At 39.5% G+C, this 17,121-nt stretch overlaps 1 long non-coding RNA gene across 1 annotated transcript in view; it reads left to right on the top strand.

Annotated features, from left to right (window-relative positions):
- LOC116869280 overlaps positions 1-17,121 on the top strand; it is a 45,096-nt gene that overhangs the window by 23,466 nt on the left and 4,509 nt on the right. Inside the window, exon 5 of the long non-coding RNA XR_004383018.1 lies at positions 8,766-8,897. This is a non-coding gene — a long non-coding RNA (uncharacterized LOC116869280). The remainder of the gene's footprint in view (positions 1-8,765; positions 8,898-17,121) is intronic.

Raw genomic sequence — 17,121 nt, 5'->3', positions numbered from 1 at the left:
AAGACCTCAGTTTTAAAAGGGAGTCTGAGGTTCCAGGAGGTGAAGTACTTTCCCAGTACTCAAACACCTGGTAATTTCAGAGCTAGGATTTAGATCCATGATACTGATACTGAGTCCTGAACACTTCCCATTATTCCAGTATGGACTAACCCGGATTGAAATGCGGTTGCACAAGCAGATGCCACCATGTTGGCCAGCAGAGTCCTTAAAATAATACTGTCTCCAAAGAGAGTAAGCAGTGATTTGGTTGGGGAAGGAGTAGGTGAGCCGTGGGTTACTGTTTGGGCAAATCAGAGTATCTAATTGCCTAATTCCATGAGGCAACATGGGAAAGGTAAGACTGCCCGTTCACCTACAAACAACCCAGAGTACTGTTCTATCGTTACTTGAAGTAATTGCAAGTATGGACCAAGAGGAAGTTAAATGAAGTAAGTTGGAGAGCAGCGACGTGATACCAGGAGCAGATGTGCAAATAGCGATGTTGTGACCTGTTAGAAATTTTAAGGTCGAATTCCTCCCTTTTTGTTGGTGAACATTATCTTCTGGCACATATCAGAATAATGAGCTTGCATATTGGGGAATATTCTCATGAACTCTATCAAACACTTTAAAATAATTTTCAGAACTCATTTGATCTGAGCCAGTATTATTGGTCCTACCCAGGTGATTGTCCCCATTCAGGCCACTTGGTCTTCTGGTGCCCTTTGTTCTTTCTTTGTTCCCTTTTCTCCTCTCAGATCCGGGTGTGTCCCTGTTATGATTATGCATCTGAGCTTTCTTCTCCTGCTGGGTTTATCTTTCTGAAAATTTCTCGCACAAGACACATGAATGTAAGTCTGCAGATGAGGGACACCTGATAATCTGCGAGTGATCAGGAAACCAGGAGAACATGAAAGTGCTTTCAAATTCTTGTCTCCCCTAAATATTAATTTTTAAGTCAAAGCTTTGTTACCTGTTAGTCTCCGCATTTTTATTACTAAGTAATAGATTAAACTTTTAATGAAATGCCATGTGAGAAATTGACAACTTTCCACTCAGTGCCAAGAATAAAAGAACTTACTATGTCTGTCATCAAACTGGAGAGAAAGCACCTTATTGCTTAGCCCATCCCTGATGACTGAGGTGGGTATTGGCTGTCCTGGCTGGAGCTGTAGGAAGGAGCCCAGACGGACTTCACTCTCTGCTCAGGAGAGACAGTGTGTGACCAAAATGCTTTGCTCTAATTAGGGTAATTTTGTATGCGATGGGGAGAAACAACCCCTTAAATATCAGTGTGGGATTCAATAGCAAAATATGTCTAGACATTTGAAGCCTTCCATACTGAAAGAAGTTATTGAAAAATGATTCATTTTTACATCCTCCACCTGCTGCCTGATTCTTCATAATATTGATTTGTGAGAGAAAGAACTTTCCCAAATGATAGTACTGAGATGGGTTGCTAATAAGATACATAATTTTAAGCACTCAGCCATATTGAGCATCAACTATGTGTTAGATGCTGTTCAGAAAAATCAGAGTAACTGTCTTCATTGTCTCAATTCCATTTTCATAACATTTTCTTTTGTCCTTCATACATCAGAGTTAAGGATCACTTAAACATGGATGATGTTTGATTTTTTTTTTTTTTTCGGAGCAGGAAATTATAACCTTGAAAATGTGCTTTTCATGTAAGGATAGATATTTATTATTATAAAATTAAAGTTGTTTTTCTGTTATCTCACTAATCTGGATACTTTAGAGACAGTGTTTTAGATATTCTTCTGCATCCATTGGTTGTTTTTTTGTCATTGTTGTTTTTTACCTGGATTACAAGAATAAGGTCTAATAGTGTTTAAAAAAAATACTTTGTTTTTCTCATCCATCAAGGAGTCAGAATGTAGTTGGCTACTCTTGTTCATGCAGCTTGATGTCAAGGGCAGCATCTCTGTGATTTTCTTTACCTTTTCCTGATCATCACAAAATGGTTGCTGCTGCTCCAGACATCAAGCCTATATTCATGTAGAAAGTAGAAGGGCAGGTGTAGTGCTAGAGATGTATGCTTCTTTTATCCTACAGCAAAACTTTCCAGATACTCTAGCAAACTTCATCTTACACAAATTATTTGGCTAAAACTCAGGCATCTGGCCATTCCTGGCTTCAAAGAATCTGAGACAGTGAGTAGTTTGGTCTTTGGGAATGGGTCTCAGTTTACCTATCCAATAGTGCCTTACATCTCTTGCAAACCAATTTATATTTTAACGAGTAGGATTGATGCTGTGACCGAGGGAAATAAGCTGTAACTTGGAGGCTTTATTGTATCAGAAAAGAAAATGGACTTAAAATCATATCATCTGGTTTTAAATCTCAACTCTGTTGTTCCCATGTTATGATCCTAAGCAAGCTACTTATTTCTACAAGCATCAGTTTCCTCGTCTATAAAAGGAAAAAAGAATTCCTCTCTGGAGGTATGCTGAGGATGAAATGAATAAGATGTCTTGGAGTATCAAGTACAGATTTGAACAGACAGAAATTCACAAATTCACGTATTCATTATTTCTTTCATTCATATAATCAGTTGGCCAAAATAAATTGTATTTCAGAAAAGCAATCAAGAAGAGGTCACCACTGGTTGGGTTTGTGTCCTTGAGGCCAAAGATGCAGTAGTTGCTCATTTCAGGGTCTTGTTCCTGAGGTGGTGTGTGTGTGTGTGGGTTTACTTCTGCCTCTAGATGGTGATGAGGCAGGGAAGGAGGGAAGAAGAAAATGAAATTTTATTGACCATCGCCTACATGTCTCTCTTAACCTCACATTGTTTTTTACCTGATGAAGCAGATACTCCTTTTCTCCAATGTTAAACCAAGCTATTAAGCTACAAGCAGAATGGCTTTGACCTCTCATCTTTCTAAGTTGCACGTATTACACCATTTTTCCATGTTATTCAGCCTTTTATTTCCCTGGGAACCCATCATCAGTTTCTGGAGGCTGGGCGGAAACACAAAGACAGTTTTGTTAAATACTGCTCAGGGTCGCACACCAAATCTTTCCTTGCTTTCAACCTCCAACTGATATTCCACAAATAGGTTGGTACCCAATTATTTCTCTCCTGAGAGTGTATTTCTTTCCTATCTTGACTTCTTCCATCCAGTTCCTATCAGAGATAAGGATAGCCATTTCTCAAGACTAATTTGGAATCTGAACTTCAGGAACTATTGTCCTCTTCTTCAAGTGCTGCCACCTCTCTAAAGTTCACTGTGCCATCTTTGCTGGTCTCTCCAGATGTAGCCAACATGGCATATCTAGATTTGCTGTGGGTTTATTCCTCAGACCTGTGATCTGGAAACCTTGCCACATACAGGTTATAGAATACTGTCATGGACAGTCATTTCTAAATATGAACATGTGAACATAAATATGGCTTCTGGACAAGGAAATCTCTTTTGTCCTCTGCTCTTCCCTCTGTCCATCTCTTTCTTCCTCCATCCTTGATTGTCTCTGCTTTTCTCCTCCCTCTCTGCCTCTGCCTCTCCTGCGTATCTGAATAATCTGCAGGAGAGGGGCACTCTGAGAGATGAATGGTAATCTGTATGTATCACACTGATGTATTACAGACTGCAAAATGATTCCCTCCTGAAGAATGGTACATGCAATCAAACCCGTCATTAAGTTGTTGCCAGACACACTCTGATCAGCTTCTGTAAAAGATCAAAATAGGCATGATGATTAAAGCTAAATACAATTCCTGGCTTTCCTCTAGAGGGAGCTGGTGGTCAGGCTCGAGAAAACCAACTGTGAGATTGGTCAAAAACTAGTGAGAAAGCTCTAAATGTCGGCAGCATCACAAGGCTCGGTGGAGCTGAGCAATTCATCCTAAACCCGTGGAATTAAAAAAATACCAGAAACTCCCGGGAAAATACCAGACACACAACTGCTATGCACCTCATCTAGATGCTATGTGCTCATGCTACAGTGCCGACATCTTGATTTTGGTCTTGGAAATATTTAAAAATTTTATGAATTTTCAAGCACCCATTTATTTATCTACCTACCTCCCATTAAAATTTGCTGAGCTTATATTATGTACCAAATGTTGTTTCAGGTATTGGGAATGCAGAATTAAATGGGTATTGTCCCTAACCTCAAGGAACTCACAATCTAATGGAGAAAATACACGTAGAAGCCAGATAGTCACACTTAGTGCAGAAGTACTAATTTGAAGATATATATATGACATGATAGTAGGGAAGAAAGCATACATGATAGTAGGGAAGATTAGCATGAGGAATTGACCAGCCTACCTAGAGCCATCTCAGAAAACCAGCGGACAGGTTGACAAGGCAAGAAAGAGGGCCACTGTGAAACTCTTGGTTCAGGAGCTCCACAGCACCAACCATATAACCTCTTTGCCTGATAGGCAAGGCTCACTATTCCATAGTTGGCTGTCAATTCCAACTGATGGTTCCCAGAACATTTCTTGTTGTTTTATATGTTCGTGTCATTGCATACACTGTTTCTCCCACTTGATATCCTTCCTTCTTTCATTTGCCCTCCTATCCACCTGATATCTAGAATGTACCACCCTAGGATTTGGGATTGACTTCATTCTTCATTGGGCATCAGCTCAGTTGTTACCTATTCAGGGATATCTTTCCTTCGCACTTGGTGTAAAGTGGCAACTCCATCCGCATTCACCATCACATCGTTCTTTTTTTTTATTTTCATCATGGCACTTTTCTTATATTTTCGGAATCTGAATTTCTAGTTCATTTATTTCTTTCCTATATGTGTATACCTTGATTAACAAGTAAATGCCATGACACAGGGACTTGGACAGTCTCAGTCACTGCTGTATTTTATGGTCTAGAATCAAGTCTGGTGTGTAACAGGTGCTTACTAAATATTTGTTGAATTGATGAAATAAATAATGAGCAGACCAGTTTTTTCCACTAGGGTACATGCCTCTTGGGAGAAGGGCTCATCAATTTTTTCCTGCGTGTTCTACATACTTGGCATACTCTCTCACACATAGTAGATGCTCAATAAATATTTGTTGCCTGGATGAATGGGGGCCAAGGGAGTTCTTTCCATCATCAGTCAATTCAGTCATTTCCTCCCAATACAATTAAATTAAAGATTATTCGACACTACTTGGCACACAATTTATGATTCCTGCTAGAAAATCAAATCAATACATAGAGAATCATTTTGGGCAAATCTATTTTGAGGAGACTTTTTATTGTTAGTAACTTTATCAAACAGTTTCACCTTTGTATCAGAGAGAGGTCATTTAGTATCAGATTTCCTAGTGGAGGAAGCTTCACTGTTCCGACCTCCTTTCTCCAAAGGCTCAAGGGGAGAATGGGTGGTGAGGAAGTCATTTTCTCTCTAAAACAACACCAAGGTCTGAAACCTTCACTTGAATGGAAAGTAGTAAACAAATTTTGTTCTCTGGCACTATTATCTCCTCAGAAGGAAATTTTCTGACCACCCTGTTTAAAGTGGGTACCCCCTGCCACTGGCTCAGCTCCTTGTTTTTCCCCCATAATAGTATTGCTAATGTTTCATTATGACTTACCTTCTTCTCCACATACCTCCAAAGCCTGCTGTTTTGTAATCTTTGTGATGGCAGATATATATCTTCTTTCCACTCCTGCAATGCCAGCCCCTAGCACAATGTTGGGTACACAGAAGTCAATAAACATTGGTTGAAGAAGTAAGTAATGCTCGGTATAAGGCACACCCATTAGTAACATTTACCCTCAGGCCACAGTACACATATAAATGTGATAGTTTGTGATTTATGCATAATCTCCTGTGCACAGATGTAACTCCACATCTTTTTTCACTGATTTAGCAATTTGGTGTCTTGAGTCATCATAATAGCAAATCATTTGGATATAAGGTACAGTTTATGAAGGAATGTAGGGATAGCATGGTTCTTTAAGACTGAATATCTCTTTGGGAAGGTGTAAGTAACAGGCTCTGAAAATTATGTATGTTGATAACTTGTGGCTTACTGTTTGGGATTTCTTGGTCACCCAAACTCGTTGTGCATTCTTCTCTCTCTTTCTCAGCATACGGTTCATGGCTCAGTAGTGTAGGCATCCTCTGAAAACTTGTTAGAAATGCAGATTCAATCCTGCTGAATTAGAATCTATATTTTAATGTGATCTTAGGTGATGTGTGGAGTACGTTCAAGTCTGAGAAGCATTCCTTGATGATTAGATTAACTTCCTGCTTTCTCCCTGTTATTGCCACTAAATTAGCTTTCCCCTCTCCAACCACTCTCTTCTGCCTCAGTGCTCATGAATAACTGAGTTTCTTAGTGTCTTAAAGGTCTTAGTTCTCTGGACAGCAGTAAGTCCTCTGTGATGCCTGTGAGGCTTCCAGGTACACAAGAACTCACCTGAATGTGCACCAGACCTTTTATGAGCCCTTACATTAGAGCTTTGGTCCCGTAAAGTATAATTAAAGAGAAAAATGGTAATACCAATAATAACACATGTGTTAATATTTCCATGATTTTTTTTTCCTCTTTTCAGAGCGCTTAATTTGTGATAATCGTTGTGTTCCCTAAAAACTCAGGGAAGGGGGTAGAATTGGTGTTATATACCTTTTTTTGCAGGTGCAGAACTTAGGCTCATTGTGATGAGTCTAGCTCCCAGACAGCATACCTGGCACATCTTTTGACTCCCATTCTCCTCACGCTGCACAAACCAAATCAAGTAAAAAATGAACAGGGGGCATGTGATGATGCCCTCATGACAAAACATAGTAGCTGTTTAAAGATTTATCAAGTCATTGGGAGGGGCCGATTCTAAGCTTTAAGGCCCCAAGAATATATCTTCATGCCTTGAGGGCTTTTCATGCTAAAATATTTTATGAAACAGAAGAAAATCAACTGAGAAAAATAAAATATCTCAAATGAGAGATACCATCAGAAAGCCCCTGAAAGCAGTGTCACCAACATCATGACAGGTTTGCTTGGGTTAAAGTCATCAGTCACTGTGTTCTGCTGTTGTCTTTGAAAATGTTCAAGGAGAGCCAACTTTGCGTTTGCATCTCTTCAGTTTATGGACTCGAATGAGTTTTAGTTCAGATGGGATTGGTTTGGAATTAGGTGTTTTATGCCAGCTTTGGAATAAATCCTCAGGTATAGTTCTAAGGTGGCTGTAGTCTTCAGTGATGAGGCCAACTATTGAGTGGAAACCAAGACATTTTAAATTCCTACTCAGAATAAGCACAAGATGAATTGTTCTTATTTTTAAAAATCTTCCCTTTCTCAAGGAGAGATCGATTGGGCACCTTTGGCATCTTATGTTTTCTTCAGAACTTTGGCTACTTTTTTGTGTCGGGATGTAATGAAGCTCTTCCCATGTATGGGAAGGGGCACATGACTGACTGCTCGGGGTGATGCAGAGATTCTCTTGGCTGTGAAAAAACAGGAGCCGAATGACAAACTGGGCCCTGGCTTAGCTGGCAGATATTCCTTACTGAGCTTTCTCTGCTCTGGATACCCTGATGCGACTACCTACAGTCTTCCTATTCCCAGGCCAGATCTTACTGCCTGCGTCGCCAAAAATCTTGCACGCTGTTCATTTCCAAGTGCTTTGGCCCCTTTTTGGGTCCCTTCCTTTGGCTCTCTCGGCAGTGTCCCTAATTTGTTCTTTAGAGTTCCAGAACTAATGAAGCATTTCTTTCCTTTCAGTTCTTTTTTAAACACTCATTTCATTTCCTTATCCATCTCCCCTTCCTTTTGCTTTCCCTCTTCTAACTCCTCCTCCTTCTTCTTTGTGACAGTCCTCTACTTCTTTTTGTTTCTCTGATCCATTTTTCATTTGAGATGAAGACCAGTCTTTTCCAGTGAAATCACAGAAGTACCAGGATATTATTTGAGACTCTGAAGCAATCACTGGAGAGCGTTATACTAGAGAGCAGCGTAGTTATATCGGTGACATCTAGAGGTTGGATACCATCTGTCTGAAACCTGGACCAGCCCACCTGTGAACCAGGTGCCTAGCACATGATCATAGAGTCCCATTGCCTCTGTTCTGTTCATGACAAGAATCCTGTACCTTCTGATCTTGTTGCTACACTGATTCAGCATTTTTACTTAGCTGCAATTGTGCAATTACCTACGCTTTATAACTTTCCCCCACTGTTTTTGATTTCACCATGATAATAGATTTCATTTCTGTGATTTTTGATAATTTGGGATTTACCGTTTAGTTCCCTTAGTTCCGTCTGTGGATAACATAGTTAGTCCTGACTCTGTGACCCAATCCTGGAGCTGCTTGATGGGGTTTTCATTCCTCCTACCTCAGCCTTCAGAAAGTTCTCATTTGACAGACCCAGGCCTTAAACTTCTGTTTCATAATTAAATACAGCCAGTAATCCATGTTCAAGAAATCCTGACTGATGGAATGAAGGACAGAGCTACCCCAGACATAATGAATCTGATTTTCTTATAAATTCTCCACCTCTTTATCTCTGTTAAATATGTATTAAAATTGATATAAATGAAGAAGGCAATAGGGAAGATATAGCTTGTTTTCTCCAATAGGTGTATTCCTAAAAGCATGTATAAATAGAAATCCTATGCAAGAATTCCTATTGATATAGCTTAGGAGATATTTAAAGAAATATCAGGATAAAACTTTTACAAAGTGTTTTAAAAAATAGTTTTTGTAGTCTATATCAGTCAGGATAGGCTGATTTATGCTGCAGTAACAAATAACTCCCTAGTCATAACAAACATATTTATTCCTTATACTTTTTGTCTAAAATAGGTCAGTCAGGAAGCTCTGGAAGTTTGATGGAAACTCATGCAATATGAGAAAGACTTGACCAGCTATGGCTAGCTTTGAAAGTGGAAGGCGGCCAGGAGCCAAGGAATGTGGGCAGCCTTAGAAGCTGAGAAGGTAAGAAAATGGATTATCCCCTTGGGCCTCTAGAAGGGAACACAGTCCTGCCAACACTTTGATTCTAGCCTAGAAAGAGCCTTTTAAGACTATAAGAACTAGAAAAGTAAATCTGTATTATTTTAAGCCATCAAGTTTGTAGTAATTTGTCACAGAAGCAACAGGAAATGAGTACACATGATAAATCTACTCAGAGCTTTTACTAGCTTTTAATGCTATTGCTATATCCTTAATTTAGTTTCAACTGCAAGGCAGAGTTTTAATCAGACTTTGTTGTTCAAAACTCTTCCTTAATTACATATTTTACAGTTTAAGTATGAGGAGTAGTCGTTTCTACACTACTAGCCCTTGAATTAGAGGACTCTCTAATTTCCTTTTTATTCTAGCTCGTAAACCAACCAGTTCATTTTTCAGCTTATCTTTACCATAAGCTTATCTCACTGTGTCATAGAGAGCTGATAGTGGTCAGCATGTTACTAACATTCTGTTTTCCAGCTCACTCTCCTAGTTGTCCTATTTTATCAGTATGGAGTATGCCTTCTACGACACTGCACATGACATTTTACCAAATATTCTGCATAACATGGATTACCATTCTTCCAGCTCCATGGACAGTTTTCTCACCACACCTTCTAATTAATGCTATATTTTTGTTATAGTGGGAGTTCATTTCTCTGTATTAATTTCTGTTGATTAGAAGCTGTATCCAGTCTACTCATGATGGAGATTATGGGAGAGGTTACTCTATGCAATAAATAATCCTAAAATCTTGGTGGCTTAAAGAAGGAAGGTTTAGTTCCCATTCACACTGTGTCTCTTCTAGGGGCTCTGCTACCTTGTACCATCTCCAGATTCTAACTCAAGGGCACAGAGAAAGAAAATCTCAAGATATATTTGTAAAGAGAACAGCAAATATTTGGTGAACAGAAACAATGACTACCCCATCTTTTCCCGACATTTGTAAATTCAGATTTATTATAGTAGGCCACAAGTATACTCAGAAATGGAAGCCATACCCTGAGAAAAGCTGACTCTGCAGAAGTATGTTTTTTTGCATATTTGCAATGGAATTGTATTTATAAATGTGATTATTCTGATTTCATATTTTTTTATTTTTTAATTAATTTATTTTTTTCTGACTTCATATTTTAAAAGCCTATTAGTTTACAAGACTATTTTAGAGTGTAAGGAATACTTAAAAAAAGACTGACATAATATCTCAACTTGACACTTCAGTATATATCCAGAAAGAAATCCAAAATACCAGCAAAGTAAAAATATGTAATTCAGTGTTATTTTATAGTGAGAAATTTGCAACACCCTATAGCCTTTTTTAAAGTACACACTATAATATTATGTGGCAATTATACAAACAATGTAAACATAAATATTAAATGCTAGAAATTGCTCCCAACCTGACATTAATTTAAGAAGTAGAATATAATACTGCACATATAGTTTGAACTTCAACTTTTATGAATATGTGCAGAGAAAAATGAGAGAAAAATATGAATACTAATAGTGGCTGTATATAAGTGATGGGATTATGGTTGGTTATGATTGATTTTTTTTCCATTTTTATTTTCCAAATTTTTTTTTAAGATTTTATTTATTTATTTGACAGAGATCACAAGTAGGCAGAGAGGCAGGCAGAGAGAGAGGGTGGGAAGCAGGCTCCCCGCTAAGCAGAGAGCCAGATATGGGGCTCGATCCCAGGACCCTGCCTTCTGCTGAAGGCAGAGGCTTAACCCACTGAGCCACCCAGGCACCCCTATTTTCCAAATTTTCTACAGTAACAACATTCACATTTATGTCCAAACCAGTAAACAAAGAACAATAAAAATGTATTCCTTTCTAAAAAGTATTTATGATGCCTTTTATCAAGGCCTGTCAGTAAAACTATTGAAATGGAGAACAAAAATTAAAACCGTGTTTGGCAGGCAAAGTTATAATCATGTCCCTCCAAAATCCCAATTACCTGGTATTTAATTAAACACTCATTGGAGTAGGCTGTGAGGATATTTTGAAGGTGGAATTAAAGTTCTGAATCCACTGACTTCTAAATGGAACAAGTATCCTGGGTTATCCTCATGGGCTCGGCATAATCACATGAGCCCTTAAAAAGAGAAGTGGCAGGGAGAAGAGTCAGAGAGATGTGGTGGTCAGAGATACTTGAAGCACGAGAAGGATGCCCACCCAGCCATCAATGGCTTCCAAGTCGGAGGAAGGGGACCATGCCTCAAGGAATGCCAGGTAAGGGATTCAGTAGCTGAGAACAGCCCCTCACAGTTAGCAAAGGAACTGGATAAGCATTAAATGGAGAAATCAGAAAAACCAAGAAGTAAGTCCATGGGAAATAAGATAATTATAAAAGTAAAATCAGCAGGATGCCTGGGTGGCTCAGTCAGTTGAGGATTGGCCTTTGGCTCAGGTCAAGATCTCAGAGTCCTGGGATCGAGTCCTGCATTGGGCTCCTTGCTCAGCGGGGAGCCTTCTTCTCTCTCTCCCTCTGCCTGCCATTTTCCCTGCTTGTGTGCTTTCCCTCTCTCTGACAAATAAAAAAAATCTTAAAAAAAAAAAAAAGTAAAATCAGCAATCAATTAGGGAATATAAAACAGTAGAATTTATTAATGATTTTGAAATCTGATCCTTTTGGGGGAGAAATCCATTTTTTAAACAGTTTAATGCATACATAGCATTTTCAGTTAAAAAAATGAGACAAAAAGACAGAGTGAATGCAAAACTCAGATCAAGTAAGCACATAAAAACAATGTCAACCATTTTCAGAGAAATTATGAATTATCAAAATGATCATAGAAGAGGTAGCAAACTTAAGTTCCTAAAAAGCCATTAACAACCAGGAGAAAAAAAAAATTGGCCACAGTTTTATGAACAAATAGAAATTCTAACTTTTAAGGACCATATAATTCCCATGTTTTTGTACTATGTTAGAAGATAGAAAAATTTTGCTGTTTGCTTATTCTTTGTCACTAATAATTCAATTTGGTAAAGGGGCTCTCTTCCCACATAAGCACACTGAACTATACATAAATTCACTCATGAATAAACACAAAGGACCTAGCTAAAACACTAGCAAATCATGTACAGATATATATAAAAGAATAATAAATTATGACCAAATGGAATTGATTATAAGAATATAAGAAATACAATGTTGTCTGAAAAAAGAAGAGTGACCCCAGAATTGTGACCCTGAAAACAAATCTGAAAATATACAAGGATTTGGTATACAATAAAGTGATAAAAGAAAACAGAAGGAGTGCATGGAGTTATTCAAGGAATAGTGACTACTAATGGTAAACTATTTGGCAAAATAGAAGTGTTGATCCTTATCTCATGATTTATGTCAAAATGAGATAAAAGTTAAATAATAAAAGAATAAGAGGAGAGAGAGGGAGTAAGAAAGATAAATGATGGATAAACAGAGAAAGTAACTGGAGGAAGGTGCAGGAAGGGATGGATATCTAGAAATAATTTAGAAATGGAGAGCCCCAGTGGCTCAGTTGGTTAAGCATCTGCCTTCTGCTCAGGTCATGATCCCAGGGTCCTGGGATCGAGCCCTGCATCAGCTCCCAGCTCGGTGGGGAGCCTGCTTCTCCCTCTCTTTCCCATTCATGTTCTTGCTCCCTATTTCTGTCTCTCTCTCTCCAATAAACATAAATCTTAAAAAAGAAAAAAAAGAACATAGAAATAACTAAAGATAATGTGGGCAGATTATTTCTCTGAGAGATAGGGAAGAACTTTCTAAGCATAAAAGCAATGGGAAAAAGCGCAAACCTATCCATTGCGTGCCTGGGTGGCCCAGTGGGTTAAATGTCTGCTTTCGATTCAGGTTATGATCTCAGGGTCCTGGGATCAAGTACTGTGTTAGGCTCCCTGTTCATCAGTGAGGCTTCTTCTCCCTCTGCTTACCACTCCCCCTGCTTGTGCGCTCTCTCTTTCTCTCTGTCAAATAAATTTAGAAATTTTTAAAAAAAAAGGAAAAAATACCCATTGATTTAATTCTATATATATTACACATATATATAAACCATCTATATAACCCATCAGTGTCCGTGTCAAGCAACAAACCATTTTTAAAAAGGTGCCACAAATAAGAGACTGGGTTAATGTCCTTGATGTATAAAATATATTCAAATGGAAAAATATATGAATTAAAGAAGAGATACAGGGGCTCCTGGGTGGCCTGGGTGGCTCAGTGGGTTAAGCCTCTGTCTTCAGCTCGGGTCATGATCTCAAGGTCCTGGGATCAAACTCCGCATCGGGCTCTCTGCTCAGCAGGGAGCCTGCTTCCCCTCCTTCTCTCTCTGCATGCCTCTCTGCCTGCTTGGGCTCTCTGTCTGTCAAATAAATAAATAAAAATCTTAAAAAAAAAAGAGAAGAGATACAATTGATAAAGTGTGTGAGGATACTCTTGGTAGCTTTTGTACTAAGCAGAAAAGCTATGGTCTAGGCAAGAATGTCCTGGAACCACAATATCAAACCTAAAACAAGAAAGAATTCATTTCATGAGCAAAACAAAAGGAAAACACTCATTACAAAATGTTTTTTTGGAGTGAAATTATGTTTATTATTTTTACTTAAAGAATTCCCAGGTGAAAAAATACAGATAAAATCTGAGTAATAAAAAGGAAGAATTTGAGATGATAGACTCTAAAAAAGCATGATTTAGATGCATTTCTAAATTATTACATAATTCTTGCATCAGTACACCTGATGTAGGTAAAGCCCAAATTATTTTGTAGGGCAATCTCTGGTTACTGGTTCAAGGTGCAGCCAGAAACCCGGAGAATCCAAGTGCCAAGAAGGCCAGAGGGGTGCTGCTGAGAGCGCTGTGCTGGCAACCCTCTCTGTTCACTTAATATCGCTGAGTTACCCCGGGCTGGTGATTTAATATCTGCATATTCATGTTTATTCATTTGAAAAACAGACAACTATGGTTGTTGAGAGAATCAAATTATATAACCCATTCAGAATGCTTAGCATGGTTCTTGACAGTTAGAAATTACTCAATAAATGATTACCATTATCATTCTAGCCACATCGGACACAATTCATCGGGTGATGTAATGTGGTCCTTTCTAAATAGTTACGGAAAAGAGGCAAAGTGAAACTAGCTGAGTGCTTTGGGACCCAGTTCGCACTATCAAATGAAGCCCTACCTTGGCTGAGTCATGTCTGTAAACCATCTTTAGTTTCTTTCCCTTTAAAATAGGGTTATTACCTGCTTTTCCTCTCTCTGAGAGCATGCTAAAGTGCTTTGGAAAGAGAGTGGAATTTACCACTACTAACAAGTTACTGCCATTTCAATGGCCAGGGTCCCTCTTCTTCTTGTTTTACTGATGCCATTTCCCACCCCGTGAAGGGAATTCATGCAGTGATCTCAGAAAAGTTTGGCTTGGTGTCTCCATCGTGTGTGGTCTAGTGCAAGGTACCGTACCAGGCTGAGGAAGATAGGCTATGAGACAAGAACCGTGCCTTCGAGCAGAAAGATTGGTTTGCTAGCAGTGTTGATAGAGAAGAAAGACCAGAGTTGGGGAGATCAATCTGGTCTTGTATTGTTGTTTGCAATAACACAGGTAGGAAATAACGAGGCTTTGCACTGGGATGGTGGCAAAGGGAAGTGGTTGAGCCCCTTGGGTCATAGTCTGAGCATGGGGGTCTGGCTGGTGAGAATTTAGCCTCCATGGCTATCCATGGCCATCTTTGCTGCTGAAGCTTAGCATGTTCTCATCCAGTCACTTCCTGTCACCTCCAAATCTTGGGACACAGATGCTGTTGACAGTGATGATGATAGTAATGATACTAATTAATATTTATGGAGTGCCAACCATGTGCCAAGCAAAAGTATTAGTTTACTCACGTTGGCTCCTCAGAGACATCTGATAAAATCGGTGCTGTTATTACCTCTGTTTTTCAGACAAGCAGAGGCAGAGAAATGTTAAATAATTTACTTAAGAATATACTGTAGTAAGTAGTGCTTCCTAGACTTAAACCTTAGGCAGTCTGACTCCAGAGTCCAAATGCTTACCCACTGTTACATAATGATAATAACCATGATGGTATTAGAACAAATATTGTGGGTTTTCCCTGTTATACCCTGTGCTGAAGGCCATACTTGAACTCTCCACTTGATTGATCAAATATTGACAGCCCGATCCCACGAATTCTTTTCAGCAAGGTATCCACTCTTGTATTGAAGAATGAAACCAGGCCAGTGCCACTGACTGCAGCTACAATTCCTTTGAGTGTATGGTCCACATCCAGGCCATGGAGCATTCAGGGGTGGAAATGGGTCTTGCAGAAAAGCACATTTCTATTCTCTAAAGTTCTGCCTGCTGCCAGAAGCACTCCAGGTCTCATTCATTGACTCCAACCAGAAGGAAGCTTGCCAGTACCTTGACCTGTATTGTGACATCCCTAAATCAAGGGAATACCCTTACGTCAGGGTGGAGAGGCTTCCAGGCCACCAGTTTGCTAAGATGAGGCCCTGGAGTGTGTCATGTAACTTACTGTTATTAGTAGTAATTCCCTCTCAAAAGCATTGTTTCTCTTCATTTTCCCTTTTCATTTTTTCCCCCTGAATTTTGGCTACCCCTCTCTTGGGCAGGTTAATGAATCTCTGTGGGCCTTAGTTTCCTCATGTATAAAATGAGGATAATAGTTGTGGGGATTAAATGAGATAGTCCATGCATTACGGTACTTACCACAGCATTTGACCCACATAGTAAGTACCCCATAAATGTGAGCTGAGACATCATCTTCATTTTCAACAGCCCCGCCCCATGGGGAAGATGTGTCATATACTCTGGCATAAGTGAAAAATACTAGTAAGTATAAAGATTTTCCCAAAGAGCTGCGTTATATTAAAAAAATACAGAGAAAGATGGGGTTCTGGTTCCCCATCTCACACTTCACAGTTACGAATAATTCAGGAATACAGGCTGGTAGGAAACTAATTAGCCTTCTGAAACATAACCTAAAATGTTACAGAAAAAATGCTGCATGTATCCATGCCAAAGGCTCAAGGGGGAGCTCTCATTATTGAGATATTAAGTCATTTCAACTTTGCCCACCCCCAACATTGTCACTTTTGTTTTAGAGAAGAAAGAAGGTTGAATCTTGTGTGGCTGGGGACTTGGAGGATGATGAAGGGACAGGGAGAGTTTTCTAGGAGACCTTCCACCACGTAGTATAAGAATGCCAATAGAAAAGAAACTCCCAGGGCCAGAAGGAACGGAAGTTGCTGGTGGTTTAGGAGCAGAATCCCAGAGCCCTCGGTACACTGATGATGAGAACGCTGATGAGGAAGGTGGTTGGAGGTAGGAGTTAGAGCCTTTGGACCCTGGCTCCCAAAGTGTGTGAAGGGGAAATCTTTGCTGGAGCAAGATAGGAAGAGCGAGAGGAAGCCACAATGGCTGTCAGTGTTTCACCTTTGAAGTCCTGGTGCCCATGGGGGGGTTCCCTTGACTGTAGAGACTGAGAAGTCCAGCGGTGGGTGGTAGCTGAGCCTGCCTAGCACCTTTAGACCCTCACATCTCCCCTGAGGTCATGCAGCCAGAGGCAGGGACAAATGCAGCTATTGAGGTAATATGGCCTCTTCCGTAACCTACTGATTCTGACCCATTTTGCTCTCTTGATTCTGAGTGCTTTCCATTCTCCGCTTTTAGCTACATTATTCTGGTCAGTTTAATGACATTTCTTTGCTCTTGGACCCAGAGCTTTGCTTTTGGCTATGGATTGGCACCTGCTCAGTTCACGTAGGCCTTTGTTCACCCCGGTTCCCAGGGGATCTGGTGACTTTGGGTGAGTTACTGCTTGATACACTCCAGGGCTTGTTCTGGCCCCGCAGGAAGGTGGAAACTGTTCTTGTATTTCAGACAGAAAACAGAGAAGGGGAGGAAGGGCATCAAGAAGTTCATGCCAGAGCACTGCTTTTCTTTAATCATTTGCTGCAAGTGGATCCCCCCTCCCCCCGCCCCCATAACAATTGCTCCAATTCTTTTCACATCTATATGGTTGGTCATCTGTATATTTGAATTACTTTAGTGGCAAAAAAAATTCAAATGAACAAATCCAATAAAGTAAAGACTTCCTAAACTGGGCTGAGAAGTATTTTGAAAAATGAATACAAATGATTTCACTATATATATATATATATTTTTTTTTTTTTTTGTTAATACATAATACGCTCAGCCTGGAA

This window comes from Lontra canadensis, unplaced genomic scaffold, assembly GCF_010015895.1.
Source record: "Lontra canadensis isolate GAN:19392208 unplaced genomic scaffold, GSC_riverotter_1.0 scaffold19, whole genome shotgun sequence".
NCBI classification, from domain to species: Eukaryota; Metazoa; Chordata; class Mammalia; order Carnivora; family Mustelidae; genus Lontra; species Lontra canadensis.
This window is presented reverse-complemented; position numbering and strand designations above follow the sequence as displayed.